We start from the raw sequence: 24,278 nt of genomic DNA on the forward strand, positions 1-24,278 counted from the left end.
ACATTTATATTGTGCTTTTCTCCTGGCGGACTCAAAGTGCCAGAGCTGCAGCCACTAGGACAGGCAGTAGCAGTGTTAGGGAGTCTGGCCCAAGGACTCTTTACTGAATAGGTGCTGGCTTACTGAGCAGGAAGAGATGCAAGAGATACACAGACTCTCTCTCACACAGTGATAGGCGATGCTGAAAGTGCCAGCGCACTGGAGCCTCTGGATCTGAGACGTCCACATGGGTTTCCCCTGCATTTACCGCATTGGCTCTTTATTGGAACTGTAGTGGTGAGGACCGCCTCAATGACAGTGGGTCTGTGTAGGTTACCCGCAATCTCTTCACACAGGAGAGGATCGTCTTTGGCCTGTAGAGAAAGCGAGACCGGGAGCCCTTATGGTGCAGTGTCATTAGAATATATATGAGGACAGTAATTGTGGGTAATGTATACTCACAAAGGTGGGTTGCAATTCTGCAACCACCACAAGTGCATGCAGAAAAAAGACAGTTTCCGCTCTGTATCCAGGAACCCTCTGGAACTGGGTGGCCGCTCTCCTCCTGTAGTCCTATCCACTGGTGGTCAAAGCCTCTCAGAGAGGTGTGGGGTACAGAAGTATAAGCACGTCGGTGGAGGCGCCCAAATATAAGTATTATTATTATCATAGTAATAGTAAAGGAGGTCTCTTACCTTCAAAGAAGACTCACACAGGTGGAAAAAGGAGTCTTTATTAACCTCCCTGGCGGTAAGCCCGTGCTGAGCACGGGCTATGCCGCCGGGAGGCACCGCTCAGGCCCCGCTGGTCCGATTTGCATAATTTTGTTTTGCTGCACGCAGCTAGCACTTTGCTAGCTGCGTGCAGTGCCCGATCGCCGCCGCTACCCGCCGATCCGCCACTATACGCGTCGCCGCAGCCGCCCCCCCCCCCGACCCCGTGCGTTGACTGGCCAATCAGTGCCAGGCAGCGCTGTGGGGTGGATCGGAGTCCCCTTTGACGTCACCACGTCAATCCGCCCCGTCGCCATGGCGACGGGGGAAGCCGGCGGCGGTCGGAGGGGCTGGGGGGATGCCGCTGAGCAGCGGCTATCATGTACCGAGACCTCGTCTCGCTACATGAAATTTTTTTTTTTTTTTTTAAACGTATTTGCTGCCCCCTGGCGGATTTTGACAAACCGCCAGGAGGGTTAAAGGAGAAAATGGTTATACTGTAGACATGGCGTTTCACTGGACTCAGCCCGCTTCCTCAGGTCAATAAGACAGATAACCTTTGCTAACAGCCTTGCAGTGCAGGGGTGCATAGAACAAAACATAGAACAGCTACTTCTATTTGGACGCCTCCACCGATATGCTTATATTTCTGTACCTCAATGACAAACCATTTCTTTCCCTTTGCTTACACCCGCCTCCCTCCACCTTGCCGCTCCAGCACTGTGTTGTTCTCCTGAAGCTCGCAGTCGTACAAGAATGGGCGTGGCAGCACTGCACCTGCAAAGTAGCACAGATCGGCTCGGGCCTAGGCGGAAAAATTCAAGCACAATCGGCAGGAGGGATTCTAGACTTTTCTATATTCTAGACCTGAAGCAAGCTTGTGGGGATGCACCCCAAGGAAAATGCTGCTGGGTAAGCGGCACAAACCAAATTTCATGCAATTTTTATTTATTTCTTTTAGTATTTATACAGGACTGACATTACACAGCGCTGTACAAAGTATATTGTCTTGTCACTCAAAGGGGCTCACAATCTAGTCCCGACCATAGTCCTATGTCTATAACATGTAGTGCAGGTATCCTAGTCTAGGAGCAATTTTACGGGGAAGCCAATTGACTTATCTGTATGATTTTGGGATGTGGGAGGAAACTGGAGTGCCTGGAGGAAACCCACACAGACACAGGGAGAACATACAAACTCCTTGCAGATGTTGATCTGGCTAGGATTCGAACTGGGAATCCAGTGCTGCAAGGCGAGAGCGCTAACCACTACACCACCGTGCTGCCCTTGCATACATGCAATGTATGTGCACAGCAATGGAGATCCCCAATCTCCACATGAAACATAAATAAATACAATACAGAGAGTTCAGCCAGTAGCTAGTTGCAAGGTGAGGTGTTTTTAATTTCATTTTATTATCACCCAAGCGAGTTCTTTATGGCCCGGGGGAGGGGCAGTTAAATGTAATAGGATTAGGGCCATTAGGCGATGCTTATCGCTGGCGAGTTTAGTAATAACATATGGTCCATAGTCTTTGTACCTCCTTTTTGCAAGCAGGTACAAATGGCAGTGGGATCTCCAAGGATCTCGGAGCTCAGCGCTGTCCCTGACCCAGGTGCCAGGCAATATGGCTGGAGGAAGCTGCTGGTAATTGCCTCACTAAGGTGCCTGAGCGGATGGCGGGACGGCGTGGCGTCCCATGCAGGCGGGTAGTTTCCCCGACATTTCGCCGGCTTCCTCAAGGGGCGTGACTATCTTCGCCTACAACTTCCTGTCTTATCTGCCCTTGCGACCAATCATACGCATGTACGCCTCCGCCCACTCATAATAACAACGCATATATATGTACGCAAGGGCAGAGGCACACTGGTGCCTCTAGGCTTGGGCCTAGTGTGCCTAATGCTAAATCATCCCCCCACCAAGCAGGATGTAAAAAGAGAATGCAACACAGAAAAGGGAACAAAGTGTCTCACCTTTGGCCGTAAGGTGCATGCAAATTCCTATAGCAGCGAGAAAGAGTCAGGGCTGGTTATGTGACGCTAATTGACAGCCTCAAGCGCTCGTCGTTTAACGCTGTCAGATGAATGGACAGCCGTCGGTACGAACGCTAACTAGCATTTACGCAAACGTCGCATTTTGTTCCCGACTTTTTGCCATTGCCTGCCCGACGCTTAGTCGATCCTGAAAGCGTTCGTTTAACGCCTCGCTTCTTTGTCACCCTGCCTCAGGGATGAAAAACACAGCATGCCGAGCAGCGCCGCTAAAAGCAGATGAATGCTTTTCTGCCCGACTGAAGCAGCCCTTAGAAGAAAAAGTATTACACCTGATCATACGATAACAATAATTTGTATTATTGGTATGTTTAATATCAATTCTATGAAAAGCTAACCACATATCGTGCTATTCTCAAGGCCAGGCAGCGGTGCGATAATCTTATCAGCTTGTCGTGTTTTTAGTATCTGTTAATCATTAAGCTCTGCTGTGACAGATACATCAATGTCACAGCCACAGACATGCTAATACACCACATCCTTGTCTGCTGTATACGTCTGTACAAAGAGAGAGACATCCCCTTATAAGATCAGAGCGACTGAAGTGTGCATGCCTGCCAGGGCCTGTCCTAGACTTTTCCCTGCCTGAGGCAAACTTGTGAGGATGTGCCCCCCCCCCCACACACACTCCCCTGAACTGTAATGATCGCACAGCACCCAACAATTTGCACCGCACGTTATAGCTGCGGTAAGCTCCCCCCAAAAAAACCTCAGTATAGGTGCCTCCAGTATTGGTAGCTAAGTACAGTTGCCCCCAGTATAGGTTGGCCAGGCACTCTCCAATTCCTGTTCCTGCCTGGTGCTGTCCTCAGACTTCTGCCGCCTGAGGAAGTCGCCTCACTTAGCATCATGGGCGGAGCGAGCCTGATGCCTGCACTGAGGAGTATGGGGCTCTGACTGCTGCCTGGCTCCTCTCTTCACCCCTTATTATTGGGTGCTTCCGGTGAAGGTGCCCATACATCTAGCAATGATGGGCAGATCGACCAAGAGACAGATCTCTCTCTGATCGGAGAGAGATCTTTCAGCTGCCCATACACCGCAGGGCGATTCCCGATTTTAGCATGAAATTTCTCGGGAATCGTCCGAGTCCGCCGCTGTTCCACTAGTGTATAAATGTACACGTATGTGTGTGTTTATACATTACCTGTCCTGCGGTGCCCATCCGTCTTCCGGATCCGCTGCCCTATACTGACGCCACACACGTGCTGCGTGCTATGTGCTGGCGGCGTGTATACCTCTAATAGAACTGCGGCGGATTCGGAAGACGGATGGGCACTGCAACACTGGACAGGTATTGCAGAAATGCACACGTACATGTACATTTATACACTGGGGAAACAGCGCTGGGGGTTTTGTTGCGTTCGTCGCTCGTCCCAGTATCGATCATCGTTACCGCTGCACACCCGAACGACCACGACAGCCCAACATCTTGCAGCATGCCCGATCGACATGCTTGGCCCTGAAATTGGTCGCATCATTGATGGGGCGTGCACTTGGCAGCACCGATTTTCATCCGTTTTGACAATAATTATCGAATCGGACGATTCGATACATATCCAATCAGACTGTTTTTTTCTAGGAAACGAGGTGTGTGATTGGCTCACAGTGATCACGATGCTTGGAGTCAATGAAATTGGCCCCTGACCGAAATAGGGAGCTCTGCTATCAGCCTGAAAGCAGAGTGAGCGGGTTACAATGTCGCAGTATTGGTGCAAACGACAGGAGCCGCATGTGAGCGCGAATGTGGAAGTTAAAGTCTACGCCCTGGCAGGGATAAGTGGACAAATACAGGACGTAGATTTCAACTAAGAAATCTGAAGTGACATAAAAAAGTGAGACGCTTCCCTAAGTAGTGGAAAACATTCTGCGCATGCTCAGTTAAATGAGCAGAACACTCCTGACCAGCTTTCGTTTCAGGTTTACTTTAAAGGGATACTGTAGCGGGGTTGGGGGAAAATGAGTTGAAGTTACCCGGGGCTTCTAATGGTCCCCGCAGACATCCTGTGCCCGCGCAGCCACTCCCCAATGCTCTGGCCCCACCTCCGGTTCACTTCTGGAATTTCAGACTTTAAAGTCTGAAAACCAGTGCGCCTGCATTGCCGTGTCCTCGCTTCCTCTGATCTCACCAGGAGCTCATGGCCGCAGGCACAGACCATACTGGGCCTACGCAGTATGTTCCTGGTGACATCAGCGGGAGCGAGGACACGGCAACGCCGGTGCAGTGGTTTTCAGACTTTCAAGTCTGAAATTCCAGAAGTGAATCGGAGGTGGGGCCGGAGCATCAGTGAGTAGCTGCGTAGGCACAGGATGTCTGTGGGGGACCATTAGAAGCCCCGGGTAACTTCAACTCATTTACCCCTGACCCCCCTACAATGTCCCTTTAAACTTGTATGCTAGCTGAAATGATTCTCTTCTCACTGACTACTACCTCTAGCTAGTGACGATACACTGAATGGGACTCATTTGAGCAAGGTTTAGGTAGCACAGTTTACAGATTTTGATAGGTACTGGTATATATATATATATATATATATATATATATATATATATATATATATATATATATATATATATATACCTGATGACGTTTTCTGCTATCGCTTGATAATGTGAGAAGAGAAATTCCTAACTAGGAACCTCTCCAATTCTCATATTTATGTAATCCGTCACAGATCATTAACAATCGTCTTCTATTAAACAGAAAAACTCCCCAAACTTTCCAAAACAGTTAAACAGAAGCATCATGAATCAATGGAGGTGGACTCTGTGATGAGAATGTTTAATAATGTCTGCATTACTACGGTGATTTCTATCTATGAACAAAGTCTTTTATATTTATGGCAACACTTTTAAACTCGAGTCTCGAGTAACTGTTTTCACCAGTCTGTGGGCAGCCCAAGTTATTTGTTAAGGAGACACGGCCACTTCCCACACCTGGGCCCTGATTCAGTAAACACTTCTCGTGAGTTTTTCTCACAGGTAAGTAACATAGGAAGTAAGCAAAGTAATATAAACCTAGATACTTACTTCAGTTACTTCAGTAGAGGGATACAAAATTTCTCACATGCTTCATCCCTCCTCTGGAATGCTCTTCCACAACACATCCGTCACTTTCCAACCTTTGTTATCTTTAAACACAACCTAATACCTCACTTTTCCCGACAAGCATATGCTCTACCTTAGGCCATTCCCCCTTCTTCCTCTGGCCAAGTGGTACTCCTTACTAGATAACCTAAAGCATAAAAAAATTGCTTCCCGATAGCGCAGACAAGCTACGTGTGCAAGTGACAACATATATATGTCACTATTACGTAGCATATGGGAAGGAGCAACCATTATTAAGGAGGGCATGCTACGTTGCCACTAGCACGCGTCACGTGCCCGCGCTATCGGGAAGTGCCGCTAGTTTGAATAACAAGCGTAATAAGATTTACCTCGTGCTGTTACAGCGCGATGGGCTTAGTGAATCAAGCCCATAGTGATTGTTGCTCCACAACCAACAGAGGAAGGGATAAGTGTATGCTTTCTGAGATTGTGAGCTGGCCTTGAGAAAGTCCTCCACCCTGCTGGATAAACTTTTTGTTTTGTTTTTTATGAGATAACAGTTTTAACAGTAAGCCCATGTGTGTGCTTTTGATACAGTAAAGATTCTTGAAGTAAAGTAAACCTGAGGTGAACCTCAAGTCAATATTCAGATACTTACCTGAAAAGAGCCTTTGGATCTGGAAGATGTGGGCCTGCTCCTCCTCATGCACAACCCCAGCTATGCTGCACCCACGTAAGTACGACTGCGCCTTTGGAGTAACACAGAGCCGCTCATGCATGGTGAGGGGTGCAGCCCAGATATAAAACCCAACAAGCTCTTGATGGATTTTTTTCAGGGGTCTATGAGTGGGGGCCAGAAGGACGTGGTAAACCTCTACAGGATGCAGCGACTTCCTTCTACTTAGGTATCCATTTTTCAGGTACACTTAAAAGGATAAGCAAGGCGCAGAAGATTGCTAGAACAGGGGGAGAAGGCATGTATAGGGAGCAGTCCTCATGCCCACTACTCCCGTTCACCTCTGTCCCCCTCCATTCCTCTCCAACAGCAATCAGAAGCGGCTTCCCGGCCGGTCCGGTCAGCATCAGTCGGCAAGCACTTGACCCAGCAGCACATGTCATTGATCGTACTCTAATGCCCAGGAGTGTGATCAAGAATGCGCGCCGCCGGGCCTAGCGCTCGCGCCTTGCTGCAGACCCAGAAGCAGCTTCTGATTGCTGTTACGAGAGAATGGAGGTTCTAACAATGTTCTTCGCCTTGGTTATCCTTTAAACTTTGTAAATATGTAAGAGGCATGTCACCTGGCAGGGATTGGGTTTCAATCCTTTGGGCGACACTGCAGGGCTGAGGCTGTACAGACTCGTTGGTAGGCTACAGGAGACTACAGAGCGGCACACCAGAAGCGTCACAAGGTAGGAGGAGTGAGTGAGGAGGACAATGCCCTCAGCCAGTGCTCGGCCAAACCTAACTATCAGGCTGATCACTGGCAGTGCCACCGAGGGTGGGCGGGTCCTGTTGTACACACGGCAGATGGAGACTTTCACCTAGCCTGTGTGCATTATACCATATCCTCAGTCACGTGATCCCTTTATGCAACTGTCAAACACCTGGACATGCTCTATATTTCCAGCTTAGTGAATGACATACAATAATTTCCACTGAGGTAATACTAAACAGTGCGTATGTAGCTTTAGTTCCCATTTCCACTATGGCGAATTCGTGGGCATTAGCCGCACGCAAAGTCGCATACGCAATGCATTTCAATGGGCCTGTTTCCATTACAGGCAAAATTCGCTTCCCCCACAGGCAAACAAAGTGACTACCTTTGTTACAATTTTCCGCACTATTTACACGTTTTCACACAGGGATGTTATGCGTTTTGCCTGCAAATGTCTATATTGATGAATGGTGATGCGAAAATAGAAAAAAAACTTGCATACACATGTGAATTCACAAGCATTTTTTTCTATGCGGATTGGACTAGGTACAGTGGAAAAGGGGCCCATACACTGGTCGATTTCAGCCATCAATCGATCGATTCGATAGAAATCGATCGATCAAAAAACAACTCTATCAAATTAGCGAATAGATCGATTTGCGGCTGATTTTGATCGATTTGATCTGACAGGATGCAAAATCTAGGTTGATCTGCTGCTGGCAGCAGATCGATGGCCCATAGAGTTGCATTGGATCTAATGGTCCAATAATGCATTTAGATCGATGTCCAATAAATTTCATTCTGAAATCTATTGGAAATCTGTTCCTAGCGTGTGGCACACATCAGATAGATTCCTGTCAGATTCGACTTGACAGGCATCTGCCAGAAATCTATCTGATGGTCGAATCCACTGCAAATCTATAACTGTATAGCCACCGTAAAGCTGGCCATACACTAGGCCGATTCCCCGCCGATCGACAGCAGATTTGATCACTGGGATCGAATCTGCTGTCAAATCGTTTACGTTAACGCTAAATTTCGATTTATTTCGTCCCGAAATAGATCGATCCCGTCGATCGCTCTGTGCGGGAAATTACCGTCGATCGCCTGCGGGTAGGGAGCGCGTCGCTAGCGGCGTTCGAGTGCCCGACGACCGACGCAATACAGCTGCAATACATTACCTGATCCGGCCGGCGCGTATCCCCCCGGTCACCGCTGCTCCGTCTCCGCGCTGGGCTCCGGATCCAGCAGGCTTCACCTCTTCCTGTCCCGGCAGGAAGTTTAAACAGTAGAGGGCGCTCTACTGTTTAAACTTCCCCCAGACAGGAAGAAGTGAAGCCTGCCGTACCAGGAGACCAGACCAGAGCGGAGAAGAAGACAGCGGAGACCTGGGGAGTCGCGCCGGCAGAGCAGGTAATGTATGCGGGGGGGGGGGGGCGCAGCACCACCACCACAGATTGTGATCGGTTTCAGGCTGAAATCGATTCACAATCTGTTTGCAGTAAAGGCAGCCATACGATCCCTCTCTGATCAGATTCGATCAGAGAGGGATCTATCTGTTGGTCGAATCTGATGGCAAATCGACCAGTGTATGGCTACCTTAAGGCTTTCCAAATTAAATTAGAATTGCACCGGCTAGGTACTCTTTAATGAATTGCTACTTAGCTAATGATTAGCAAACCATTACAGAATGAAGATAAGGCGGGAGAAGCCAAGCCATAAACAAATGACATGATGTAATTACTTTTCTGGGGCAGGAATGTTGTACACTGACCACAGCAGGTCAACAACACACCATGTGATGGCCAGAGTGCCCTGGAGCTGCCTGAGACGTCACACACACTTCCTGTGCTGAGGTTTCACAGTAGCTGTGACAAGCACGAAGCATTGACACAAGTGTGACAGACATGCGTCTACTCTTGTCACAGAGACAACATGTTCTCTGGCATTATTCGAGAATTAAATTATTCTTCAGAAATGCTATCGAAATCCAAAGATAGGGCCACGTTACCCCAGCAACGTAGTGACAGAGGAGTGTCACTGGCTGCAATACAACACTACGCAGTTAGTTCTAAGTTCCTGCTACTGTGGCATACAGTACAGAGTATACCGTAATTCAGGCATGTCCAAAGTCTGGCCCGGGGGCCAAATGCAGCCCACAAAGCCTTCTCTGGTGGTCCCTGAAGCGGTCTAGATTTGTTAAATTAAAGTGAGAGGGATTTGGGGGCTGCCATATTTATTTCCCTTTAAAGAATACCAGTTGCCTGGCAGCCCTGCTGATCTCTGTGGCTGCAGTAATGTCTGAATACTGTAACACCAAAAACAAGCATGCAGATAATCTTGTCAGATCTGACAATAATGTCAGAAACACCTGATATGCTGCATGCTTGTTCAGGGTCTATGGCTAAAAGTATCATAGTCAGAGGATCAGCAGGACTGCCAGGCAACTGGTATTGCTTAAAAGGAAATAAATACCGCAGCCTCCATATACCTCCCACTTTAGTCGTCATTCAATTTCATGAGGCCTGCAGGCTGTAGCTGAAGTGTCACATGCAGGGGAAACCTTGTATCACCACTCTGCCATCCCCTTTGCTTGCCTGTAGGTTATCAGCCGCCACTGTAGCAGTAGCAGCCACTGATTAGCAGCTGCTACTATGCCAGTGGCACTATGCATTTTGAAGAGTGGCTTCATGATTGGCTCAAGTGTGAGCAGAAAGTTTTGCAGGACACGTGCTATAAGTCCCACCTGCATAGGTATCAGAGCCACTCAGGTACCAGCAACATGTCCAGCCTGGCTATGCAGCCCTAAGGTATGCTTAGGGTGCATACACACATCAGACCATAGTCTTTGGAAAATGAAAGATCACAGACCAATTTTACCCCTTTCCATGTAGTATGAGAGCCATACCTACACAGTCTATTCTATTGAGCTGAACTCACCATCAGATAGAAATCTTTGCAAGATGCTGCACACAAAGATGCTGTACACATCAAAAGATCAGTATCTGCAAAAGATCTGTTCCTGCAAAAGATCTGTTCCTGCAAAATGCATTCATAGTCTATGAGATCTGCAGATCATCATACACACCTTGTTTAACAGACATTCATCTGTAGATCAGATCCACCAGGATGGATTTTCAGATCTGTCATGACCATGGTCCTGACAGTTTGCTGTCTGTGAACCTCGTTGCATTGTGGGTATAGTGTGTGAGCGTGGAACTACAACTACTACTAGTGGGCAGGCACAGAACACTCCTGGCCATGGGAGCACGACGGGTTAGCACACGCGTCGACAACGGAGCGATCAGGCCGGAGGAAGCCCCAGGTATGTATACATTTTTCCTTTGGCCCTATCTCAAGTACAACTTAATTCTTATTGTAGTTTAACCAATCAATCTGTATATTTTTGGGATGTCAGAGGAAATCGAAGGAACTGGGGGAAACCCACACAAAGGGGAAAACATACAAACTCTAGGGACTATTGCACTGTATGGCAAGAGTGCCATCCAAAATGCCAATCGTATTAAGCTATGTACCCACGTTGTGATTTTATGAACAATTTTTCAAGGGATTTTTTTTTGTGTGTGCAGTGAGCAATTGTTTCATTGATCTCCAGATTTTGGTATTTGCATGTGCGCGATTACATGAACAACATTTTGCGACGAGAGGCGATTACGACCGTCTCAGCGAATCATACCTTTAAGATCCACAACCACTCCAGTCCAACGTGCTGCGATCATCTGCAGTCTCATTCGCGCCCACCATGTACAGTCGCATGCTCCCATGGCTAGGAAGATGGAGCAGGTATTGCTCATTCGGCGGGTTGCATCACTGTGAGTTCCCCAATCCATCTCCAGGTGAGTACAGGCCTTTAGGAAGATAGCAATTGGTCAACCAATCAAGCAAAAAATCTTGTAGCGTTTGGCTTACATCGCAGCACTGCAAACAAACAAGCGCTGTGGCAAATAACATTGAGTCTTACTTTCCTAAAGCAGCCCATACACTCAGCCGATTTTCTGGCCGACCGATCGATCCCGATCGATCGATCGATAGATCGATTGCAAATCGGTTGGCCAATCGACCGATCGACGGCCGATTTCGATCGATTTCGATGGATTTCCATCGAACTTGCAGGGTGGAAAATTTAGGTCGATCTGATGAGATTGCTTATCAGTTTGCATTGGCCTTAATGGAAATCTGATGGCAAAAAAATGCCATCAGATCGAATTTCAATAGATTTCAAACTGAAATCTATTGGAATTCTATCCTGGTAAAAAATGTTCTAAAAACGCATCAGATAGATCATCAGATGCATTTCTTATCTATCTGCTGCCAATCTGACGAGTGTATGGGCACCTATAGGCAGTTCAAGGTCTGAAAATATACAATATACTAAGTATTTCTTCCTTTGGTGTCAAAACTGTCCTCCAGCTAAGAATATAAAAATAAATCAAGACAATAATGTGCATAACAAAGAATGATGAAATGCATTTTACAGGCAGCCAATATAAAAGTACTGTACCTGATTCCCAGCAAAGTGCAGCATATACAACACTGATGCTACACTCTAGAAGGGGCGGGGACTGCACCGTGCACCAATCAGAGTCCCGTGCTTGATTACAGGGGAAAGAGGAACAGAAAGATGAGCTCATCACTTAGCTGCCGCTCTGCCCTGTCCAACCAGGAGGCTGGGGGAGGAGCTTAGCCCCTACTGCTGCTTTCTCACTTACAGATGGAAGAAAGGGCGGGGCACACAGAGGCTGATTTTATAGCTGAGCTGAATCATAGAACTGTCTGGATTAGATGAAGATCAGCTGTCAGGTAAGACTTCACATACAGTACACAGTATATTGTGTTTGTATTTAGCTGTCTGACAGTCTTATGATTCCTTCATTGAAAATGGACCAATGGAGAGCTGTAGTGGTTAGATTTAATTTGTCCAGATTCATTTGCACAAAATTATCATAAAATATGTACGAATTTGTAACTATTTGCATATCATTGATTATCTCTGCCTCAGGCAGTGTTCTCACTGCCACGATCGCGGGCATTTTGCAATTAGCGGTAATCCCAAACACGTTACCTGCAGCGTTTTGGCGGCGATTCTGGAGTGATTGGGATTAGCATGTATAGCAACGCTAATCGCGATCGCTCCTGAAATGCTACTTTGTCCAGTGATTTTTTTTTTCCCTGTTAATTACGGATAAATCACTCCTGCAAAACGCTAGCGGTAATTGCTAGCGTTTTGCGATTTTAGATGTGAACTGGGTCTTAGGCTGGGTGCACACGTAGCAGAAACGCTAGCGTTGTGTAAAACGCTGCGTTTTTGCCGCTAATGAAAGTCTAACGGCTGCAGGAAAAAAAACACATATAAAAAACAATTATATGCGTTTTTAAACCTGCGTTTTTAAAAACATTGGTTTTGTTGCATAATATTCGTAGATGCATCAAAAACGCATATTATGAAAGTCAATGGAAACGCAATGGTATGCGTTTTTCATGTGTTTTTAAATGCGTATTTTTCCCAAAATAATTTTTGTATAGTTGTTAAACATAGAGATAAGTTAATAGGCTTCTCCCCTAAATTGGCCCTAGACTACGATACATACACTACACGATCATACACAGATATATGACTATGGTAGGGATTAGATTGTGAGCTCCTCGGTCAAGTGACAAGACAATATACTCTGTACATTGCTGCGGAAGATGTCGGTGCTATATAAATACTAAATAATAATAAAAAATAATACTTTGTACAGCACCTCAGAATATGTTGCTACTTTCTAAATTATTAATAATAGATGTTCCACACTATTATATAAGCTAGCTGTGACTTGTAGTTCCCCCACAGCAGACTGGCTGCAATACACAATGCTGAGCTGAGAAGACCTTGTACTGCCTAACAGCTCTGACCTTTTACCTCCTAATCTTGTCCCTGTCAGCATGTCACCTTGTGGCTGAGCGCAGCCTTGCATGTTAGCTGATCTAAAACACAGCAAGTTTTCCTTCCCCAAAGTAAACCTCAGGAAAAAACTCAGATCCCAGAACATAAGAGAAAAAAAGGGTCTGAGACCATCCCCCACCTTCATAGCAGCTGCTTGAAATTGCAGTTTCCATAATTAGTTAGATAGCGAAGAATAGTGGCTGTGTGTCTACAAAGGGAGGCAGGGACCGAAGCTGAGAGGAGGAGGAGGGGACAGACAGGGAGAGACAGCAGAGGGAGTTCTCAATGCTGTCCTCCTGTCTAACTCTCAGCTATTGACCAAAAAAGACACTTTTGCCTTATTCCACTGCTTGTTGCATTTTTTGTAACTCTCTCTCTCTTACTTTTTCCCACTCCCTCCTTTTTCTAAGTGCAGCCCCTCAGCCCCCCTTCTCCTCTCCCAGAAGAGTCCCAGAGCCAAGGAGGAAAACATCTGGATTTTGTTTTTTTCGAGAAAGAGAGGGGGAAGGATTGAGAGAAGAGAGAGCAAGAGAGGGAATCATGGGTGTAGTGAGCACACCCCAAAAACCCCCTACTTTGGCAAGTGTGAAGTGGGAGAGGGATGGTTGACGCTCTTAGGATGCTGGCTTGGAGCAGATCAGGACACAGTACAGCGCAGTGGGAAAGAGAACCTGTCTTCGTACGGTCCGGCTGCAGGTCTCTCCTTAAACTGGATCATGTGCTCGGGTTGAAGCAGCTTTTGGCAAGGCTGTTCGGCTGTGGAATTTACAAGTGTGGACTTCTCCTGGACTTTGGCTTCCAGGATCGGATATCTCACCGCTGCTGTCTTCTGAATGACAGCTGAAGTTCAGAAACTAAGGTTAGTAGACCGTAATATTGCTATGGCTATGAGCTGTGGTGAGGGCTGGCTTGTCCCAGTTGCCTGGTGTGCAGCTGGGGAGGATTACGTGGACTCCGAAAGGTGTTTTGGGTCTTCTGGGGGGGGGGGATTACGTGGACCCCAGAAGGTATTTTGGATCTTCTAGGGGGATTATGTGGACCCCTGAAGGTGTTTTGGGTCTTCTAGGGGGGATTACGTGGACTCCTGAAGGTATTTCGGGTCGTCTAGGGGAGATTACTTGGACTTCAGGAGGTATTTTGGGTCTTCTGGGGGGGGGGGGGGGAGATTATGTGGACTCCTGAAGGTGTTTTGGGTCTTCTAGATGTATGATTCATCCTGCTGGTAGTCGCATATTGAGGGATCCCAGAACTAGGTCAAGAATAACATTTTGGACTCGGAGATCCTGACAAGTCCATCATTTATTAACCGATGAGTTGTGTGTATACTGCTGAGTGTATTATTATCATCATCTATTATTGATAAAGTGCTATGCAGTGATGCACGCTCAATAATGAAAGGGTTGGTATTATATCCCCGAGATAAATCTAATGGTGGCCAATAATGATGCAATTTGCAATTGTTTACGAACGATTCTTTGTAGGAAAGATTGGAAATGATCATTCTGAGACCAATCGCATCTCTGATTGTATCCGTTAGGAGATTTTTGTCCATTAGTGGTCCCAAACGATCAGTTCCGATCGTTCCTACAAAGAATAATTTGTAAATGATCGTTCGGCAAATTGTATCGTTAGTGAGGCCACCTAAAGGTGCGTACACACATGCGACTATAGTCGTTTGTAACGATCGTTCCCCGATCTTTACCAACGACGATCGTTACAAAAAACGAACCAACGACTATTAAGGCAAACGACGAACGAGGCAAATCGCTACAAAACAAAGTTCTGTCTTGGCGGATTTTTACCACCGACGATCGTTAGCAAAAGTGGTACATCGTTGGAAACGATCGTTCGTACCAGGCTGGACATGCGTATTTCACTTTTTCTCCAAGGAACTTTACAATTTTATGCGCAGGCGCATTAAGTGCTTTTACGTGGTGTAACGTTCGTTCTAACGATGTGATCGTTACACACTTTTTACAACTAACTTTACTTCGGTCGTTCTTTCGTCAATTAAAAGTTCGTTCGTCGTCCTCAACGAACGATCGTTGTCGCATGTGTGTACGTAGCATAAGCAATGTACCTGGACGATGGAGAGGCGTCCTCTAAACTGCTCGCGAGTTATAGAATCATTTTAGATAAAATTAATTTTTGATGGGAAACAATGAAGTAGGTATAGTCATTGCTGTAAGTCTGAGGCAGGCAGCAAATGCCCCTGTGAAGCCTTCAGTTCATGTTGGACATCATTGAGGGGCGATAATGGGGTAGAGGGTGAGTTTACTTGAGCGTTGGAGTGTGCAAGAAATATCTTCTGCTTTGAGTCCTACAGCTTCTGTCTCAGAGAACAATTCTCTGCCCAAGCTTAACGACTGCTAACAAGGTCTCTAAAAAGACTAGAAAGAGAATGGGCATTCTAAGGACTGCCCTCTGGATGCAGGACTACTAAACCCAGCATTGCTGCTGCAGCTTGCTTCACGAAAGTGGCGCAACCACGTGTAGCCTTGCCTTGCTGTAACTCTAACCTATCTACGAAATCATATGGCACCTGGATTGGTGGCATATGACTAGAGCTGCACACACCCCTTCATTATATAGGATGTAAAGTTGTTATAAACACGTTACGCCAGGTAATACAGGCTTCCTCCAGTAATATTCCCTGCAACAAGTCGTGGCACACAGATAGCCAACCACCGGGGAGGATTGTGGAGGTTTATCAGACTTGCTGTGCAGCGAGGAGTGCAGAGTGGGAGCAGGGAGAGATTTTATGAGACAGGTTTACTGTAACCGTGCAGAGCTTTCCCTCTCTGCTGCTCAGAAATAACACAGCTCCAAAATAAAATACACCCCAGACTACTCCTTATAGCTGCGCCTGGCTCAAGGGTTGGTTACAGTCAGCTGTAATGGATCTCAGACTGAAGAGACACCAATGCCCCGTACACACGCTGGATATAGCTCGTCTTTAATGATCAGTAGGGTGAGTCCTGTACAGACATGCTGTTTGGCTGTAGTTGAGCAGCATGTGAGGGAGGCGTGTGCACAATCTTCTTTAGGAAAGTACAAGAACAATGAGCGCATTTGTAGCTCATTGTTTAGTGATCTGCTGGGACATATATTATCTAGCATGTATACAGGGCTTAACGCACAGGAAGAACAATACAAATCCACTCGTAAATATAACGCAGTTTGTTACACACACTAGATAAGCACTTGCTTAAGGCTTGTACACACGTCCAACAAAAGCGCACGACCAACCCGACGACTTGATCGAACGCATGACCAAGCGATTGCACGTCTTGTATTTTCCACGCACCAACCAACTAAAAGACCAATTCATTTGCATACTGCGCACGCAAGTGGATTGACAGACTGCACGATATGGCTGCATTCAAAATAAGTAAAAATCGTTCAAACGACTTTTACTCAGGCAACCAACTGCACAGTATCAGCCCAACAGTTGTGTGAGTTGATCCGCCAATTGTATCGGGCATAGTAAATCTGTTTTCTGGCCCCTGCAGTATTTTGTATCCGGCTGTAGTGGAAAGTGGGCAGGCGCCTGCGTCATACATCAGTTGGAGACCCATGTTCCGTGGTCGGTGAGCTGGTGGCAGTCACTTGTGGCTTGCTCGCTATCTGCCCCCTACTTTGGGCCTGTGTGGATTACCTCAAAAGCACCAGCTAAGCTTCCTGTGTAAGCTGCTGCCTGATTCTTGAGGGTACGTGACGTGCTTGTGCATGGCTGCAATCCTACAGTACCATCCATACTGCCAGAAATGGGGACAGAGGAGCACACTATAAGTACTGTACGCTGCATGGACTGTATGGACTATATAATATCAGGCATATTCAGAAGTGCTTCTGGGCTTAAGCCCAATCTATACGATGCGATTCTTTGTACGATTCGATTACGATTCTATTTACGATCCGATTAAATCCGACATGTCTGATCGGGATTCGATTTGAATCAATTCGATTTGCCATTGCAAAACAATGGCAAGTCGAATTGAATTGAATCCTGATCGGACATGTCGGATTTAATCGGATCGTAAATAGAATCGTAATCGGATCGTACAAAGAATCGTATTGTGTAGATGGGGCTTAAGCCCAGAAGCACTTCTGAATATGCCTGATATTATATAGTCCATACAGTCCATGCAGCGTATAGTACTTATAGTGTGCTCCTCTGTCCCCATTTCTGTGCAGTATGGATGATACTGTAGGATTGCAGCCATGCACAAGCACGTCACGTACAAAGAGCTACAAATCTGTATGTGAGATATCTTGTACAGGACAGAAAGAAAACATAGAGAAATGCACCCTGTATGTATTTAGAGAGAGGAGCCTGTCTAATTCCCCCTCATCTGTGACTAATCACAACTGTAATTTGATCTCTCAGCTGTGTCAGCTGGCTGCGGCAGTGCAGCTAATTTGTAAACACAGGATGTAACACTAGGGCCTTGATCCACAAAGTAGTGATAAGTTATCACGTTGTCAAATTGCATTGCACAAAATGTAGAGTGAAAAAGTTTATCGAGCAGAAAAATTTGCGTTTGCGCGATAACGCAAATTTTTCACGCGTTAGCCATCCGCGTTCTTGCAATAAGTTTGCGTTATCGCATAAAAATTCAGTTATCACAGTTATAACTGTTATCACGGCTGTGGAAAAGTGCTTTGCGTGCATTCACGTTCGCGCGATAACCGGTTTTTGGCTGAAAACACGCTAAAATGCACGCAAAGCACTTTTTCACAGCCGTGATAACAGTTATCACGTCTTTGTGAATCAAGCCCTATGTCTGCATTCATGAAAGCAGGAAGTAGACACACTGCAGATTTATTGCAGGATTTGTATCAGCTGTAACAAAGAAATGTTTTTCTTTAAAGGTTATTATGCTGTTGCTTATCTTTTAGAGCAGAGAGGAAGTTCTGAGTTCAGGTCTGCTTTAACCAACCTATGCAGAGGCAGCACGGCCACAAGAAAGGTGTGTGTGGATAAACATTAGGCAAGAGGTGGGAGGTAGAGATGGCTGTGGTACGATAGACTTTGGAAGAGCTTCCGATGTGTAATATGGACTGGATGAGATGCAGAGGACAGAAGAGACTGAGGAGTGAAGCCCCCGGCCTAGACTGAGACAGGCATATACTCATCGCACGCAGGATCAAAGCAAGCCAGGGCAGCAGCGAGGAAAAGTAAGGAAAGACCATAATGAGGTTTAATGATGTAGAAGAGAAAAACCTGTTTCATAGCTGTTGACGTTAATATAATATTTTATCTTCTCTGCTCGCTTTTTATAGTCATCATGTGCGTGTGTAGAAGCAAGAGCTTGGCAAAGAAGGTGGTATCCGTGCACGACCCTCAGCGCCAAGTACCGAAACTGGGCGCCACTTTAGCGCTAGTGCTATAATACGCGCCCCGCACAAGGGTAACACGGGGATCCGCAACCCAAATGACTTTTCCCTCTGAGTTGCTACGGCTCAGGGGGAATAGTATTTAAAGAGACTCTGAAGCGACTTTAAAAACAGCTTTTTAGCTTATATTCTACATGGGCATGTTTGCCCCTGCTAAAACGCTGCTATCCCGCGGCTGAACGAGGGGTCTTTACCCCCCCAAATTCTCCCCCCCCCCCCTGCAAAATCCACAACCAGCTTGGTTGTAGATTTTGCTCTTCCTGGAGGCAGGGCTAATGGCTGTAGCTCCGCCTCCATGCGAGTCAGCGGCGGATCTCCGCGTCTCCCCCGCCCCTCTCAGTGATGGAAGACTCAGAGGGGCGGGGGAGAGGCGGCGATCAGCGCTGATAGACGCGCTGAGAGGCAGAGCTGCGGCCATTAGCCCTGCCTCAACAGGAAGCGATCCCCGGACACCACGGAGGGGATTTGGGGGGTAAAGACCCCTCGTTCAGCCGCGGGAGAGCAGCATTTTATCGGGCAAACATGCCCATGTAGAATATAAGCTAAAAGCTGTTTTTAAAGTCGCTTCAGACTCTCTTTAAAGAGAGTCTGAAGCCTCCAAAAATATCTGTTTTTACTTGACAGTCCTCTTCAGCATTCGTGCCAAAGCTGAAACGCTGACTCCCCGCGGCTGAACGCTCAATTAATACCCTCAAAATCCCTGGGGCAAATTTCGGGGCAACTTCCTGGAAGAGGCAGAGCTTTGGGCTGTAGCTCTGCCTCTGCTGACGTCAATCTGCGCAGATCTTCGCCTCTCCCCGCCCCTCTCAGTGAAAGAAGACTGAGAGGGGCGGGGGATAGGCGGAGATTGAATGGACAGGAGGCAGAGGTACAGCACAAATTTTGGTGGCTTCAGACTCTTTAATGCCGCCCTGGAATTGAAGCGGCAACACTGCGCCCAGCACCATTACGTTTGCAAGATTGGTGGTCTATGAATGGCCAGTTTCTGGTTCTTCGGAGTACCACGGTGTCCCCACCACCACCATCCAAACCTGCTGCTTGTGCACTGTAGGCTGCCATTGCTAAACTCTTTAAAATGCCAGCTGTGTGGCTATAATGCTCATCCTCTGGGTATAACTCTCACCTTGAACACATTGATACAGATCTGCAGTGTCGGAAAACTTGAGTTGCGTATTTATTTTGGATGAGTCATTTAGAAAACATCATTGCCAGGGGATCAACATTACCATAAGAAAATTCGCATTTTTCTGAAGGTCAGCAATGGTGACCTCCATATTTAATTGCAGGCAGCTTGTATATGTATAGCCCAGTATGGCAGGCTGAACCTGGGCTTCTACTAAGGGACATTTCTGGGAATGCCACAAAGGCCATGGCATTGGGTGGTAAAAGCAGAAGGGTGGCAGGACTTGGAGAGATAAGAGGTCACATGTCAAAATAAATCATCCCTCACTGTCCTCATCTCTCCTTGACAAGTGCTGTTTATACACGAGCATCATTTCTGAAGTATGCATGCCCAGAACACTATGGGCTGCTGTGCACATCAGGGCAGGAGTGCAAAATTACAGGAAGCGGAGTGGACAGAGCATGCACTGCTTCTTTGATCCATACTGTAAGGAAGGGGGGATGGCAATTGGTGACAGTCAGGGCCACCATCAGAAATTTTGGGGCCCCTCACACATTATCAGGCCTGGGCCCTCCCCCTCCCTGGGCCCACTCACTGGTCACTAGCCACCCCACTCCCTGCGGTGAAAAATGTGCATGGCTCCAACACTGAAGAAAGCGGCATGCACAGTGTGATGTGGTAAAAAGTGGGCGTGACCATGGCATGTTGTGGGTGGAGCCAAATACTAGCAAAATACAGGTAGTCCCCAGTTAACAAATGCCAGGTATAGGTGATGCCCCAGTATAGGTAGCTAGGTATAGGTGGCGTGCTGGAACGTGGTGTGCTGGTTAGTGAGCCACAGGCCCGTGCAACCAGCACACACGGCCCTTCTAGCACTTTGGGGGGGGGTCTGCAGCGTCAGTCGTCGCGCCCCCCCCCCCCCCCCCCCTGATGGCTGTCCTGGTGACAGTGGGTGACAGTGGGCCTTTGCACTGTAAAGTACAAATCCACCCTGCTTTCCCTCTGCAGCAACCTGAGGGCAGGGAAGGTATTTTGGAGGGGAGAGGCCACATTCATTTTCCTTGGGAAAGAAAGAGCCGGGGAACGGAAGTCCTGCAGTCTCTTAAAAAAAAAAAAAAAAAAAACTGTTTTTCAAGTGGGGAGTAAGAAAGACTTTACTTCAGGTTCCTCTTCATCTTCTGGCCTTGCTGTTAGCCATGGTCAAGTGCATCTGGGCTGGTCATGTAAGATTAAGGTTCATGCATGTCCAGTAGAAGGTAGCCACTTGTGCTAGCTTCTGTTGTGATGCGCTCGAGCATGACTGTGTAGGTGGCCAAAAGAATCCTATTTGCCAAATTTGGTTGAAAAGGTAAAGAGGGACCCTGTGCTGGAACGGTGGTTTGTGTAGGAGGATCTGGAAAGCCTTTGGACTACCCAGAGGCTTCTTACTGATAAATGATAACAATTTTGGCCCAAGTCTCTGTCCATGATCACAACTCAGGCCCAAGTCTCCGTCCCTTATCACAACTCAAGCCCAAGTCTCACTACATGATCACAACTCACTACCAACTCTTCCTCCATGATCACAACTCAGACCCAAGTCTCACTCCATGACCGCAACTCAGGACCAAGTCTCCCTCCATGATCACAACTCAGAACAACATGGAAAGGGGTTAGAAACTCTTTTTGAATTTGTGAATAGGCAAACGTTAGAGGTCGTTAATAGAAAATATGCTTCCCTTGTTTCTAGTATAGCTCCAAACTGTATGGTCCATGTTTGGTGAAATGCAACACTTTAGAACACCCTTATGTCCAACTCTCATAGCGCTGCAAAATGATCAACAAAATGATTTTATTTTCTGTAATCCAAGTAAGTAAAATAAAATGTGTCAACTTGATGCAGACACCGTTCAGCGGCCCTCATGGCACAGGAAGTGTTGGGTTTCTGCTGGTTTGGTTGAACATTCCAACCACTACAGTAGGAAGCGGGGGAGCCGTGCACAGACACCTCTGGCACTGTCTTATGAGAGTGGTTAGACAAGGTTCTTCTGCAGAACTCAGTCAGCAGGCTCTGCAGGGAATCTGTAGACCTGAGATTGATGCCTGAAAGAGATCAGATTAGGCAGCTGTCATCTTGTGTCTGTAGTTACCTTAACAATGACCTAGCAAGGCACCTTATCTGAATCAGAATATTCTGCTATCCTGGAAAACTTGGTATGGGAGCCCTGAAGCCAGTAATTACTGGAAATGCTGCTTTTTAGACTCACAAACATTACAGTCGTGGTTGGCTTACAAGGGAAAGAGTAGCGATGTGCAACTTGGCATGTAATGTGTGACTTTTTTGTGATGTTAGGATTGCACATTAGACGCCCTGTATCTACTGCAGCAAGCTTGACATAGGCCTAGTGCACACCAGAGCGGTTCTGCTGCGGTTTGCTCTCCGCTTGCGGCTGCGGATACGCTTGGGTAATGTATTTCAATGGGCTGGTGCACACCAGAGCGGGAGACGTTTTGCAGAAACGCATACTCCCGGGCTGCTGCAGATTTTGGATTGCGGATGCGTTTCTGCCTCAATGTTAAGTATAGGAAAAACGCAAACCGCTCTGAAAAACGGCACTTCAGAGCGGTAGCTGTTCAGTAACAGCTTTACTGTAACAATACATGAAATCTACTACACCAAAAACGCTTCCCAGAACCGCAAAACGCTAGCTGAAACGCTGCAGAAAAAGAAGAAAAAGCGTTTCAAAATCTGCTCGCATTTTGCGGATCTGCTAGCGGTTTTTGGTGTGCACCAGGCCTTAGTGTATAGCATTCTTCTCTTACAAGTGCTAGGGTCCCTGGTTCAAATCTGTTGCAGCACACTATCTTCATGGGGTTTTCTATGTTCGCTCTGTGTTTGCGTTTTCTCCCACATACTAAAAAACATACTGCAACCCTGAGTGTGGTATGTGGAAGTGTATTGTAAAAATACGCTATCGCAACGCCAACGTCGTTGAAGGACCCTGTGCGTCCATAGACTAACATGAGTTCCAACCTGATACAAATCACTGCGGATCCTGCATGGTAACGTAGTCCTGCGCTAGCGTTAATTTGGCCCCCTTCGGTGCAGCGTCCCGCAACGTGGGAAGTATGAACTTCCCCATAGTCTTTCATTAGGCTGCGGTAGCCGTGCGGCAATTTGCCACAGTGCATCGCGCCAGTGTGAAAAGCCACTGAAGCAACCTGGAAAAAAAAGTCTTAGTACTCACCTAAATAGAGGGAAAACTCAGAGTCTTCCCAGTCCTCTGTCCCCCATTCAAAATTGGTGCCCATGAGTGCTTCGGAAGACGGGCACATCTGTACTTCTCATGCACAAATGCTTGCTTGTAAGCAGTACTGGTCCACCCATCTTCAGAAGTACTCGGGGACATAAGTACTTGTGGAGGCTGCCCAAGAAGAGCTGAAGATGTATTCCACCTGTAGGCTGGATCATTTCACCGGGGAGACAGTGCTGAAAAGATGACATGGAGAGAGGAACCGGACGACTTTTGTTCTGAAGGTGAAGATCTAAGTCTTTTTTTTTTTTTTTTTTTTTTTTTATTCTTGCTTTGGGGTTGCTCTGATTGGCTCGCCAACAACATTGGACTATCTATAAGTCTATAATAGCGATTAGACGGAGTTCCTCTGAGGGACAATTAAGGTGGCCATACATCTGACAATAATGGGCAGATCAACCAAGATATTTCTCTGATCAGAGAGAGATCTGTTGGTACACTGCAGGCCCATTCCCAATCGATTTCAGTATGAAATCTCTTGGGAATAAGCCTTGTGATGCTGCATCTGCCGCCTCGCCGCCCCGGCACTGTCCCCCCTCCCGGTACCCTGTGCAGTATACTTTACCTGACGGTTGTTGCCAGCGTAACGCCCACATATACTCTGGCAACCACAGGGGCCGCATGTAGGTGGATGGAGGATGAAGCCAGTGGAGGACACCGAAAGATAAAGTATACTGCGCGGGGAGAACGACAATTTACACTAAGCGGGACAGCGCCAGGGGTTCTGTTGCACGTCCTGTTATTGCACGAAGCTCATGTAACCGATCGAGCATGTCAGCCCTACATCTTGCAGCAAGTCCAATCGATACATGCGACCAATGTCAACCCACATCGTTGATTGGGTATGCTCTTGGTGGCACCAATTTTTATCCAATCCGATTAATGTAATCAGATGGTCGGTCGGCCACCAAGTCACATGATGTAGTTTTTCACATGATTTAGCGGCTTGGCTATGAATTCTGTGAAGTGCTGTGTAAGATTGTCAGGGATATATAAATACACAATACTAATGATAATACAATAATAACCGCTAATGTATACTCTGGCACAGAAGGAACCAGCCATAGGAAGCACTATGGGGAGACATAGAGAGATGGTGTAATAGGAGGAGCAGAAGCAGTTAGACAGGGTAATAGAAGGAATTACAAGGCCGGGTTTATGATGTAAGAGGAGATGCTGTGAGGAAAGGTCATGTGGAAAGTTAACACTACATATCATTCATTCGGCCAGAATTTATGGATTGCCGGTGTATAATTTGAAACAAAAAAATAGGGTGTGATGGTCTAGGATC

The 24,278-nt window shown here is 46.9% G+C and overlaps 1 protein-coding gene across 2 annotated transcripts in view; it reads left to right on the plus strand.

The window, feature by feature from the left end:
* Positions 1 to 13,435: 13,435 nt before the first annotated feature.
* Positions 13,436 to 24,278, plus strand: part of S1PR2 (sphingosine-1-phosphate receptor 2) — a 99,810-nt gene continuing 88,967 nt past the window's right edge. For both annotated transcript variants that reach the window (XM_068274399.1, XM_068274402.1), the window contains exon 1: positions 13,436 to 14,030. The gene's annotated coding sequence lies outside the window, so the exon portion shown is untranslated. The remainder of the gene's footprint in view (positions 14,031 to 24,278) is intronic.

This window comes from Hyperolius riggenbachi, chromosome 3 (assembly GCF_040937935.1).
Source record: "Hyperolius riggenbachi isolate aHypRig1 chromosome 3, aHypRig1.pri, whole genome shotgun sequence".
Lineage (NCBI taxonomy): Eukaryota > Metazoa > Chordata > Amphibia > Anura > Hyperoliidae > Hyperolius > Hyperolius riggenbachi.